The sequence below is a fragment of the Saimiri boliviensis genome, chromosome 1, assembly GCF_048565385.1.
Source record: "Saimiri boliviensis isolate mSaiBol1 chromosome 1, mSaiBol1.pri, whole genome shotgun sequence".
Taxonomy (NCBI): Eukaryota; Metazoa; Chordata; class Mammalia; order Primates; family Cebidae; genus Saimiri; species Saimiri boliviensis.
Genome location: NC_133449.1, coordinates 59,843,621 through 59,857,165, shown reverse-complemented (window position 1 = coordinate 59,857,165; position 13,545 = coordinate 59,843,621).

The following is a 13,545-nucleotide window of genomic DNA, read 5'->3' as shown; positions in this document are numbered from 1 at the left end:
TTTTTTGCTGTTTATGTTTTCAGCTATTTAATCTCTTTCAATTAAGATACACCAACATTTCCAACTCTCTATTTCTATTATTACTTTTGTAATCAAATAGCATTGAAATTTGAGGAGTCCTTTTTTTCATTTATCCTCAATTCTGATATACCTTCATGTATCACATTTTCAGGAATAATTTCTCACTTGCCCATTATAGCTCCTTCTTCTTTTAATCCCTGCTATCATATCCATATTACATATTATCAAACACTTATTATATCTTGTCTGAATCATGATGTGTTACCAGGAAAAGAAAATATTTTAAAGACCCTTTAAAATAATATTTAAATTGTTTATAAATGTTAATGTATTGGATGTAGGGAGAAACTAGTTTTTTAGTACTCTTAATTGCATGCTGTCCACTTACAATTACTTCACATGAGATTACACTGTTAATATTTATATTACTTATGTTTCCTGTTCTTTTACCATGAAACATACCATATTTCTATAGCCAATTTGCATGAAATACATAATTTACAGAAAATTTTGATAATAAATATACAGCATTTTGTCTAAAAATGTCCCTTTTATATTCATTTCTTCTTGATCGTACTGAAGCCTCCTTTCTTTATTTTCACCTCTAGCCTTCAATATTTTAAATATTTACCTCCCTAATTAACTGTAAATTTTTCCTATATTATCAAGGTTCTCTTCACGTTGCTTCATTCCTAAGCACAGGGTCAATTCTATAATTTGCTAGACCCAGTGCAAAATAAAAATGTGGACTCTTGTTTAAAAAGCAACTAATGGCCGGGCACGGTGGCTCAAGCCTGTAATCCCAGCACTTTGGGAGGCCGAGGCGGGTGGATCACGAGGTCGAGAGATCGAGACCATCCTGGTCAACATGGTGAAACCCCGTCTCTACTAAAACTACAAAAAAAAAAAATTAGCTGGGTATGGTGGCACGTGCCTGTAATCCCAGCTACTCAGGAGGCTGAGGCAGGAGAATTGCCTGAACCCAGGAGGCGGAGGTTGCGGTGAGCCAAGATCACGCCATTGCACTCCAGCCTGGGTAACAAGAGCGAAACTCCGTCTCAAAAAAAAAAAAAAAAAAAGCAACTAATAAGCTTCCCTTTCTCCTCTAAACTTATGTATGTATGTATATGTATGTATGTATGCATGTATGTATTTGAGATGGTATCTTCACCCAGGCTTGAATCCTTGAACTCCTGAGCTCAAGTGCTCCTCCTGCCTCTCAATTTTTTGTGACTACAGGTGTGCACCACCATACCAAGTTAGTTTTTAAAAAAACATTGTTGGAAGGAGTCTCGCCGTGTTGCCCAATCTGGTCTTGAACTTCTGGCCTCAAGCAATTCTCCCACCTCAGCCTCCCAAATAGCTAGGATCACAGATGCAAACCATTATGCCTGGCCTTCTGGTCTCTTTTGAATCCTGTTATGGTGCATTCCTCTTTGTTATTAAATGACTCATACCCTTTGACTAGTTACACTCATGGGGCCTCTGCTTGAGAGGATCCCAGATGCTCCATCACTCTATTATTTGTTACATGGGGCATGGGCCAACTCTATATTTTCTTATGCCCTGAGCAGTAGCTGGACAGGAGCAGAGGTGAGGGCACCTGAAAATCTGTTGTAGGAAGGAAGAGAGGTAGTAAGAGATAGGATTGCATTTCAGCCAAAGTTTCAAGCCCCTGATACATGCTCCATTGTCCTATTAGGGTTCAATTACAGATTACAGTTCAAAGATAAAATTATTACGAGTTTTAAGAGAAAAGGCCAGGCATGGTGGCTCACGCCTATAATCCCAGCACTTTGGAAGGCCAAGGCGGATGGATCACCTGAGGTCAGGAGTTCAAGAGCAGCCTGACCAATGTAGGGAAACCTTGTCTCTACTAAAAATACAAAACTTAATCAGGTGTGGTGGCTGATGCCTGTAATCCCAGCTACTCAGTGTGATTGGTAGTCCTGTCTATTCAAATCAATATAATTCTAGTCCAATTCAATATGAAAGCTTAAAAATTCCAAAGACTATTAACTTTTTCAAATATATAATAAACTATAGTGTGCATGAAGAGATTATTTGCTCAGCAAATTAAAGGTTCTTTATGGTAAAGATCAATCTTAGAAGATAGTATAATACAAGCTAAGTAATATAAAAATGTGTTACATCTATTAAATGTAGAAAAATCAAATTATGTCTTGCATCCATATGATGTTTTACACATGGAAAATACATAGATACAACTATTTGTGAAAAATACATGAATTAATTGGATTATTCTACACATATGTGAATGTCCCATTGGAACCAACAAATGGTGCTCTCTTGGCTTTAATATGGTATATTTCTTTGTTTACATTAATTAGACTTCAGCTTTTTTCTGTACCTCATTCCTGCTCAAATATGTATATCATATTGTTTCATTATTCTTCCTTAAGCATAATCATTATCACATATTTCTCTTCAAAAACTTTGTGTTTTCCCACTGGAAAAAATCTATATAAAACATATCAAAAATTTTCCACAATATAAGCATACTTTACATTTTAAGCACCAACCAAATTGGATGACATATTTTTGTTTAATGATGTTTTCATGGTCATTGAATGAACACATATCTCTATTTGGCCAGGTGACTTTTAGAAAAGTATGGTAAACAATTGAATAAATTATTTTTTGTAGAGATATCATATTATTACTTTTGCACCAACCTAATATACAACACATGTTTTAATATTCTTTGGTGACATTCATTTCCTCTATCATGCGATGACATTACACCATAATGTCATTTATAGATATGTTTGTATCTACAAACTCTTCTACAGACATGAAACCTGAATGACTCGATGACCACAGAAGATATTTTTATTTTTCTCTGAATTAGGAGGTAAAAAGAAGGGAACATATCTGAGCATACAAGATTTTTCGAAATCTTTGAAGTCAACTTCCAGCCTTTTAGAAACTCAGCATCCATTTTGCTTTGTTTCTAATGCTATTTTCCTTTACTTGAGCTGCTTGTGCATGTTTTATAAGACTGCATCCCAAATAGGTAAAGCTTTTATACAAAAGTTAATATAATTTAACAGTTCATAATTCTGTTACTAATAACAGTCAATAAGGCAAAATCACCTCAGTTCAATGCCAAATGTGTAATCAAAATTTTTAATTTTCATAGCAGGCTGATAGAATTGTTCAATGACTGGTCATTAAAGAAAAAAACAATTAAAACCCTGGCAGCTAAATGAAGTAATAAATGCTTTTGTTACTGACCTTTCTGTTTAAACCTCCACATTAAAAAAAAAAAAAAATCATTCAATCTTCAAAATTCCTCAAAGAAAATATTGTTATACCTGCTTCAGTAATACATAAACTAAGTTTCAGGTAATGCATAATTTAAACGAGGGCAGACAGATTCATTAATCATCTGAAACTAAAGTTTCTGTTCTTACTATCTGTTTCTGCTGTGTTTAACAAAGTTCATGTGGGGTGTGACTGTACCTCAGAGTCTACCATGAGAGTGGTGTGAAGAGTCAAATGTGATAGGCCCCTCTGATGCTTCCCTGTCATCAGTGACAGAAGCCTCATGTTTATGTATTTTCTATACTTAGATTTCATTCAATATTTAATGTAGAGAAAGGATTTGGCTGCCTAAAATAAATGCTATTATTATTTTTAATTGCATTCAATTTGTTATGTTTAGCAATATACATTGCTAATTATCTTTGATCTACCTTCTAGTTTATTTATTTATTTATTTATTTTATTCTCCTCTATCCTGCTTTGTGCCTGAAAGGCTGACTTTGCAAATTGAAATACCCTGGCTCCCTTGTCATCTGGTTGCTGGTTGGATTCTGCCAAGGAGAATGGCAGAATTCTGGTTGTAAAAAAAAGGTAAAATCAAGAAGTTACAGAATTAATTCTCTCTACTAGCTCTTTGCCTCACAATTGTAGTTGTGTTTAACTACCATGTGCCTTTAGGAGGGAGAATAACAGTGGGTAACGGCATACCCTTACATAGCTAACTCTTCACTCAGATATTCCTGGGTTTGACTCCCAGCTCTACTCCACTTGTAGGATCTTTAATCTTAGAAAAGGTACTTGACGTTCGTTAACCTCAGTTTTTCTCATCTATAAAATGGAGATAAGTAAAATAACCAGGCATGCAAACAAGCAGGGCAATATGACCCATATAAAGAGAGAAAAAACAATCAATTGAAATCCACTAAAAATGATAGAAACATTAAAAATATAAGATCTAAAATTTCAAACTTGATGAAAATTATAAACTATATATACAATAAGCCAGACAAACAGAGCACCAAGTATGATAGAAAGCCTATGATAAAGAGAATATATTAAAAGGACACAAACTAGACAGCAGAGTATAGATATTGCTAAATAGAGGGACAGAAATCACAAGAGAAAAATAGCTAAAAATGACTAAATTTTGAATGTGATTATAATAGCAGAGCCAATAAATACTGGGATGAGCTCTGTTTTGAACATTAGCATGGCATCTATGGGTGATATTTAGGAGAAAAAATGTTGAAGTCTAAGAGAATATGATTGGCAAACTGCTAAATGCCCCTTCCTTAAATCTTACTTTAATTTTTGAGAATATGAATGTGATAAAATATCACATCCTGATTCTGTATGTTTGCTGGTAAAAAGATAAGAAATATTTAATTAATGTTTTTATTTAGTTGACTTTAACTTAATATTCAGTATAATATCAATATTAGTCAGTGTAAAGGTAATTGTTATAATAATTACTATGACATTATATCATTCAATCCCCAAAAGGATTGCATTTGAAGAAAGAATCTATTCACTTGAGCTATATAAAAGCAATATTTTCTCTGGCTGGTTGAAAGAAGGGAAGTAAAAGAGATTCAAAGCATGAGCTGGACTCAGTATTATTGGCTTTCATGCACTCTTGTTGACTTGTTCGTGAAAGGGACCAAGTGCAGGAATGGGAGAGTTGTCTCTACAAGCAAAGAACAACCCCCAAACAAAAGCTAACAAAGACACAAGAATTTTAGTTCTAAAACCATAAGAAACTGGACTCTCAAACACCTGAATAAGATTAGCAGCTTACTCTTTTCATCATGTTCCAGATGACATCCCATCACTGCCAATATCTTGATTTTAGCCTTTGAAACCCTTAGCAGAGACCCTGGTTGAGTCTACCAAGGTTCCTCATGTAAGCAACTGTGAGATAACTAATGGGTGTTAGAAGAAGTGCTGGAGGGAGAAGAGAAAAGCTTTAGTGTCTATATTAATCATAGACAAGTTTTCAGAACAAAGAATATCACTACAGTAAAGAAGGCCATTTTATATCTTGAATGGGGTTAATACATCAAGTGGACATAACAATTCTAAATATTTATGCCTCTAATAACACACAAAGCAATAACTGATAGAATCATAAGAGCAACTAGACAAATTTACAATTATAGTTAGAGAGTACAATACAACTTTCAATAACAGAGAAGGAGACATAAAGTCAGTAGGTATGTAGAAAGCCATTATCATTCAATTTTACCTAATTGGCATATAGATATTTCAACCTAACACTAGCAGAATACAACATGAACATGGAACACTGTCAAAAATAGATCATAAAATAAGTCTCAACATGTTTAAAAATAGTAAAGCCATACATCGTATATGCTCTGTTCATGAATTAAATTAACCCCCAAAGACAGAAAGACCTATCAAAAACTACTAAATATTTGGAAACAAAAAATTACTGAAAAACTCATGAATCAAAAAAATATTAGAAGGGAAATTTAAAATATATTTTTTAAATGAACAAAAACAAAACACAACATATGTAAACTTTGGCAGTACCATTCAGGACATAGGCATGGGCAAAGACTTCATGACTAAATCACCAAAAGCAATAGAAATAAAAGTCAAAATTGACAAATGGGATCTAATATGATTAAAGAGCTTCTGCACAGCAAAAGAAACTATCATCAGAGTGATACAACCGACAGAATGGAAGAAAATTTTTGCAATCTATCCATCTGGCAAAGGTCTAATATCCAGAATCTACAAGAAACTTAAACAAAGTTATAAGTAAAAACCAACCCCATAAAAAAGTGGCCAAAAGATATGAACAGACATTTATTAAACTAAGAAATGTATATGCCAGAAAACATTTTTAAAAAAAGCTCAGCATCGCTGATCATTAGAGAAATGCAAATCAAAACCACAATGAGATATCATTTCAGGCCAGTCAGAATGACAATTATTAAAAGTCAAGAAAAAATAAATAATGAATACTGGTGAGAAATAGAGATGCTTTTACACTGTTAGTGTGAATGTAAATTAGTTCAACGATTGTGGAAGACAGTATGGCCATACCTCAAGAACCTAAAACCAGAGATACCATTTGACTCAGCAATCTCATTATTGGTATATACTGAAAGGAATATAAATCATTCTACTATAAAGCCACATGCACCCATATATTTGTTGCAGCACTATTTACAATATCAAAGACAGAATCAATCCAAATGCTCATCAATGATAAACTGGATAAAGAAAATGCGGTATACATACGCCATGGAATACTATGCAGCCATAAAAAGGAATGAAATTATGTCCTTTGCTAGGACATGGATGAAGCTGGAATCCATCATCCTCAGCAAACTAACACAGGAACAGAAAACCAAACACTGCATGTTCTCACTCATAAGTGGGATTTGAGCAATGAGAACACATGGACACAGGGAGGGAACAACACACACTCGGCCAGTCAGGGGTTGGAAGACAAGGAGAGGGAGAACGTTAGGACAAATAACTAATACATGTGGGTCTTAAAACCTAGATGATGGGTTGATAGGTGCATATATATACCCATGTAACAAACCTACACATTCTGCACTTGTATCCTGGAACTTAAAATAAAATTTAAAAGAACACATTTTGAAGGCTAGTATTACCTGAGTTCAGTAATTATTATGAAATTACAGTAATCAAGATACTCTGGCATTGGCATAAAGGTAGACAAAAAGACTAATGGAACAGAATATAAAATCTAGATACAGAGCTGCGTATGAGGATAACTGACAACTGACTTTTCACAAAGATCCAAAAGGAATTTAGAGGAGAAACTATAGATGTCTCATCAAATAGGAATAATTGACTGGCAAAGTAAAATGAAAATAATATTAATAATCATAATGATAAATACACTTTGACCTGGACCTTATGCCATTTGAAAATATATCTTACTGGATTATACCTAAAAATGAAACCTAAAGCTGCACAACTTCTAGAAGAAAGCACGGGAGAAAATTATGATCATATGTTAGAGATTTCTTATAGCAGGTCAAAAACACAATCCATAAAAGAACAAATTGTCAAATTTGACTTTATCTGAAGGTACCATTAAGAATTAAGAAGATAAAAAGACAAGCCACAAAATAGCAGAAAATAGTTTCAAGAAATAGATCTCATAAATGTAACTCAACCTTAATAAGAAAAAAACTTAATACAAAATAATGGTAAATATTCTGAAGAGAATCTTTACCAAGGAAGTTATTCAGATGTCACCTGACAGAATACTTACAATCATTGGTCATTATGGAAATGAAAATTAAATCCGTAATTACATACTACGGCACACCTATTAGAATGGCTAAGATTGAAAATACTAACTATACTGAGTGCTGACAAGGAAAAGGAAAAACTGGACCTTTCATGCACTTCAAGTGGGAATGCAAAGTGGGTCAACTACTTTGAAAAGCATTTTGGCAGCCTTTTACAAAGTTAAACATTCACCATATTATCCAGCCATTTTACTCCTAAGGATATATTAAAGACACCCTCCCCGCCCCCCACCCCACACATGTGATACAAAGACTTGTACACATTTTCTATCCAAATTTATTTGTTGTAACCCAAAACTCAAAATAATCCAAGTGTTCACCAGGTGAATGGATGAACAAACTGTAGCATATCTATTACAGCGGAATACTTCTCAGCATCAGCTCAAAATGATAAGAATTCAAAAAAAAAAAAAAGTCCAATCTCTTTGATTGTTTTTATATAAAATTAGGCAAATGCAAACCAATCCATAGGGACAACAATTAGGTCAATAGTTGCTATATTAGTTAGGGTTCTCTAAAGGGAAAGAATTAATGAAATATATTTCATTATACATATTCTACATTTATATATATGTTTGTATATATTCCATATTTATGCATGGAGTATATATAATGGAATATACATATGCATATGTATGCATAGGAGTTTATTAAGTATTAACACATATGATCACAGGGTTCCACAATAGGCAGTTGTCTGCAGGCTGAAGATCAGGGACAGTGAGTCTGAGTTTCAAAACTGAACAACTTGCAATTCAATAAATGAGGGCAAGAAGCACCTAGCATGTGAGAAAGATGTAGACTAGGAGGCTAGGCTAGTCTCTCCTTTCACATTTTTGTGCATGCTTTATAGTCACTGGCAGCAGATTAGATGGTGCCCGCCCAGATTAAGGGTGAGTCTGCCTTTCCCATCTCACTGACTCAAATGTTAATCTCCTTTGGCAATACCCTAATAGATGCACCCAGAATCAATACTTTGTATCATGTAATCCAATCAAGTTGACACTCAGTATTAACCATCACAATTGCCTAAGAAGGAGGAGAGGGGGAGGCATGCAGAAGCTGTGAGATCCAAAAGGAAACGTTTGCAGGTGAAGGAAATCTTCACTATATTGATGATTGTGATGTTTTCACAGGGCTACATACATGAAAACTTATCAAATAATATATTTTAAATAGGTGGAGTTTATTTTATGTCAACTCTGCCTCAGTTAAAAAATAGAAACAATGAAACTATATTTTTCTTTCAAATGATCAGTTTCCTTTCAATGAATGAAGCTGAAATGTTCACATTGGGAGTTAATAGTAACTTTGATGTTCAACATACTTCCTGTGTTATTGTTTTTATTTTTCTTACATCAGAAACTGTGGACTTATGAGGACCTATAAATATCACTTTTTTTTTTTTTTTTTGGTGACATTTCACTCTGTTCTGTGAGGAAATAGATCAGTATAACACATTCAATGTATTTAGGCTATTGCTTCATTGTGGATGAGAATCTATGCAGCAAATTACAGCTCAGGATACTATTAGCTTGTCCAAGTTAGAGACTAAGTTGTATACATTTTCTTCTTTCAAATTCTCTTACCCCTGAATTCACCCTAAGGTAATTTTCCTTGCAGTCTCAATTAATTTCAAACTCAGACCTTTGGCAGACAGCGGGACTCTTCCAACAGGGCATCCAGCTCCCAACAGAGCATTATTGGATGTAACTGTTCTCTCATTTTGATTGAAGCTGTGACTTCTCAGTAGTAACCTCCCTTCCAAAGTGAGCTTTTACCTCACTCTATGCAGAGTAGGGAGACACAGGAAAGAGCGGAGAGGCCTAGCAAGCAGAGGCCACAGTAGAATTGCCATGTCCACAGACGAGGTCCTGTGACTTTTTGTTATAGTCAACATATGCTTAGCAAAGCTGCTTGTAATTTTATACATAATTTTATATTTAAAAATATGTGGGAGACAATACTCGCATTTTTTGATTTAATTGTCTAAAGTACTTCTGTAGTTAATTTTTTTTTTTTTTTTTTTTTTTTTTTTTTAATTCAGACTGTCACTCTTGCCTAGACTGAAATAGTGAGTGGCACAATCTCTGCTCATTGCAACTTCAGCCCTCTGGGCTCAAGATCCTTCTACCTCCACCTCCTGAGTAGGTGGAACTACAGGCACACACAGCCTCTTCAGGCTAACTTTTTGTTTTTGTTTTATAGAGATGGGATTCTGCTGTTTGCCAGGCTGGTCACGAGCTCCTGAGCTCAAGCAATCTGTTTGTTTTGGCCTCCCAAAGTTCTGGGATTATTGACTTGCACCCACTGTGTGAAGCGTGACATCAAATTTAACAATAAATATGGCCGGGCGCAGTGGCTCAAGCCTGTAATCCCAGCACTTTGGGAGGCTGAGGCGGGTGGATCACGAGGTCAAGAGATCGAGACCATCCTGGTCAACATGGTGAAACCCCGTCTCTACTAAAAATACAAAAAATTAGCTGGGCATGGTGGTGCGTGCCTGTAATCCCAGCTACTCAGGAGGCTGAGGCAGGAGAATTGCCTGAACCCAGGAGGCGGAGGTTGCAGTGAGCCGAGATCGTGCCATTGCTCTCCAGCCTGGGTAACAAGAGCGAAACTCCGTCTCAAAAAAAAAAAAAAAAAACAATAAATATGTTTTTACTCTTTGGCTTACTAATTTTATTGATACACATTATTCTAATAAAAAAGAAATATTGTAAAAGCTGTAAGTACATGGGTTTAATACCTCATCACCTATATTTGTTCATATTTATTACATAAAAGTTACTATTGCCTACATTGTGCTGGGGATAATATTCAGTATAGTGAAGTATCCAATAAAATATTTCGAAAGAAAAAATAAGTGAGAAATAAGTAAGTGAAGTCTCATGCCCTTATTGATTTGTTGATGTGTGTTTATAATCAGATAAATTAGTTTCATTGCTTTTGTTTGGTTATTATTTTATAATGATGTAAATATACTTAAAAATAAGTTATATTTTTATTCTTTCTACAGTACTTCATTTGCCAAGTATTTTCTTGAATGTGAATCTACTGATAAAAGAGGTTCAAGTGATATTTTACTAATAAATGTATTTATTTCTTCTGTATATACCATGAGGGCAGGCAATAAAATTACAAAGAAATTTTAATTATCTTTAGTAAGAAGTAATTGAGGTATGTAGGTTATTTTATGCCATAATGTTTTTCTTCTGTTCAGTCTACCATGAAGTATCAAGTAGGTAGACATTGTAACCGAGCATTTCATCTTTCATATTTTTTTTTTCCGAGATGGAGTCTCACCCTATCGCCACCCATGCTGAAGTGCAATGGCGTGATCTGGGCTCACTGCAACCTCTGTCTCCCAGGTTCAAACAATTCTCCTGCCTCAGCCTCCTGAGTAGATGGGATTGCAGATGCCTGCCACCATGTTCAGCTAATTTTTGTATTTTTAGTAGAGATGGAGTTTTACCACATTGACCAGGCTGATCTCAAACTCCTGACCTCATAATTCACCCACCTCAGCCTCCCAAAGTGCTAGGATTACAAGCATGAGCCCCTGCACCCAGCGCATCTTTAAATTTTTATAATTATTTAGACTACACTCTACTTGAGTGTCCCTGACTTTCTCTGTGCTTATTGTTCAGATAGAGAAGATTATAATTTCATTTATATTTAACAGTAAGTCTTCTACTCACTAGTCTGAACATATCAAACTCAATTATTCTTACAAATCAGATTAGCCTTATTAGCTTCAATCATCATTAAAAAACATAGGAAAAGACTATATTCTAAGCAGTTGCCTTTCAAGTTGCAACTAACAGCAGCACTAGTGTGTTTGAAGAGAGATATGTGTTTTCTAATGAGATTTTAGGTACGGATCATAGGATTAAGCCCACCTGGCTAAAGGACTATAGAATGGCCTTCATCCTCATCCTGCCATAACAATAACTCTTTTTAAGACTAATCAAAGGGGAAAAATAGGAACTTAAATCCTGTCTCAAACTTTCATCTTTGTAACCCAATGGAAATTCTGCTCTAAATAACTGATACAAACATCAAATTGCATTAGTCAGACTATCACTATACAGAGAATATTCTTCTGGTGGTTGGAAAAGATATAGGAAGTATTTCTTTGAGTGTTTGGAAAAGATATAGGAAGTTTATGTGGGACGTTCCTGTTGAAATTTATATAGGAAGAATATGTGGGACATTCCTATTGAAATTTAATGACTCAACTGTGTACAAGTCTAATGTGAACTTCCTGCAACATGCACTTTACCAATCATGCAAAAGATGAATTATGTCTAAAGTAATAGCACATCTCTCTGATTCTATCTTCTATTGTGAAAGCCTTTACTTTAAAATAAAGTAAATATATGACGGACTTTTATTTTTTTCTGCTTATTCATCTTGGATATTGCCTATGTTCTGTGGAAACAGATAATTGCTTTCTAATTGAATTAACTGTAGGTGTTCTAAGTGACCAAAGAGAAGATAAAATTTAAGTCAATTACTTGAAAATCACTCGTTAGTAAGTATCATTTACTATTTCTGGCATAACTGAGGTGGTTCAACAGGTCTTAGATATGTCAGTGGTAGAATGAATAAGTGAGAGTTGGTCCATTTCCTTTTTGCTCTTGTTGATATGTATACATTTATTAGCAGGACTTTCAGAGAGAAGCTGTTTTTAATGTTTCATTGGGTATTTTTCTGTAAATATGTTTGTAGCTGGGTATGATGCAAAAATTAAGGTAGTATTGATGACTGCCTATAGAGGAAACAATTTCCCAAATTCTTTATTCTGTCATTTTTTGATGAGCCTACATGTTTGCCATCTGTTATTATCTGTGATCTTACAACAAAATACTTGTAGTAGTAGTTCTACCTGCTTGAAAGCTGACTCTGTCTGGTTGTAGGGTCTGATTAAATTTAGATTGTCTTGAGTCTCAAATGGACCCAATGCCTCTGGTTCCAACTCATAGTTCTACAATGTTTCTTTATGTGAGAAATGGATGTAGTGGACAGTTGAGCCTGGACAGAGTGCATTTATTCAGTATTACCAACAAGTCCTTTTAACTTCTAAAATTACTTCATCACCATGGAAGTCATAAATTTGCAGTTATTCTTCTGAGAAGATAGCTGCAAAATATATAAACCACTTTCTTTTAATAGTTTAACATAATATCTTTTATATACTGCCTCTGAAGTCATGGCCTGCCAATTAATGATACTCTTACCTTAGTGCTGCATTCCTTATACTTCCTCTGTTCACTTCATTTTTCTATATTTCTGATATGTCATTTCTATAGAGTTTACATAGCTATTGCACCATCAGTAATTTGAAACATAACTCCCCCCTTCCCTCAGTGTAGGTCGTGCATAGCGACTTTCTTCCAAAGAGTACAACAGGTAAAGGGGAGAAAGAGAAGTAAATTTACAGCAGAGAAAACTGACAAATGCTACATGGGCCATATGATCAAAGTCAATACCAACAAAGATCAGTTGTATTGACTGTATGTACACTTGATACAATATAAAGAAAATGGAACTTTCCTGCAATCGATTTCCCCAAAATACCCCTTACTCAGGTCCAATTATAAGGAAAACATCTGATGAATCCCATTTGAGAGGCATAATGCAAAATAACTGACCAGTATTTCTCAAAACTCTCAAAGTAGGCACAGACAAGGGAAGTCTGAAAAACTGTCACAGGCAAGAGGAGCCTAAAGAGATATAGCAACTAGGTTTTCTTCTAGGGTTTTTATGGTGTTGGGTCTTAGGTTTAAATCTTTAATCCATCTGGAGTTAATTTTAGTGTAAGGTGTTTCAGCTTTCTACATATGACTGGCCAGTTTTCCCAACACCATTTATTGAACAGGGAATCTTTTCCTCATTGCCTGTTTTTGTC